Here is a 516-nt window from a genome sequence, read left to right on the forward strand (position 1 = left end):
AGGAGGAAACAAAACTCCAAACTGGGAGGAGCAGCCCGTGTTTGCTTCTACTTGTTTAAAACAATCACAAAAATATTAGTAAAAATTAAGATGAAAGCAGGGGAAGGGAAAAATGCACCGTTATTACACTATACATAATTAAATTCCTGTAACTCTCCAAAACAAAATGCAATTCAACACTATAGTCACTTACTTAAGCCAGAGAAATGCCCTCAGACTGTCCTGGTGGAGAGACACTGGGGTTCCAGAGCTTCAACTCTTGCCTTAAAGATCCAGGGAGTGATCTGTAGCAAAGGGAGAGTCATTTCTCTTAAAAACTGCCTGGCAAGAAGTCTAATTGCCATGAAATTTCCAGAGGTTTACTAAAAGAAAAATAAATAGTACAGATGCAATCTGTTCAGAATGAGCAGTTATCTTCAATTCTATACCCCCACAACTCCCCTAGATGAGCTCTGTATATATAGGTGGACAGTCTTGGTCAACAACACTGCTTCCTCTGACCCCCCAGTTTCTTTC

The 516-nt window shown here is 40.1% G+C and overlaps 1 protein-coding gene across 1 annotated transcript in view; it reads right to left on the minus strand.

Moving 5' to 3' along the window:
• Positions 1 to 218, minus strand: part of Lpar4 (lysophosphatidic acid receptor 4) — a 14,830-nt gene extending 14,612 nt beyond the window's left edge. The window contains exon 1 of the mRNA XM_026777414.1: positions 194 to 218. The gene's annotated coding sequence lies outside the window, so the exon portion shown is untranslated. The remainder of the gene's footprint in view (positions 1 to 193) is intronic.
• Between the last annotated feature and the right edge of the window lie 298 nt (positions 219 to 516).

The sequence above is a fragment of the Microtus ochrogaster genome, unplaced genomic scaffold (assembly GCF_000317375.1).
Source record: "Microtus ochrogaster isolate Prairie Vole_2 unplaced genomic scaffold, MicOch1.0 UNK65, whole genome shotgun sequence".
In the NCBI taxonomy this organism is placed as follows: domain Eukaryota; kingdom Metazoa; phylum Chordata; class Mammalia; order Rodentia; family Cricetidae; genus Microtus; species Microtus ochrogaster.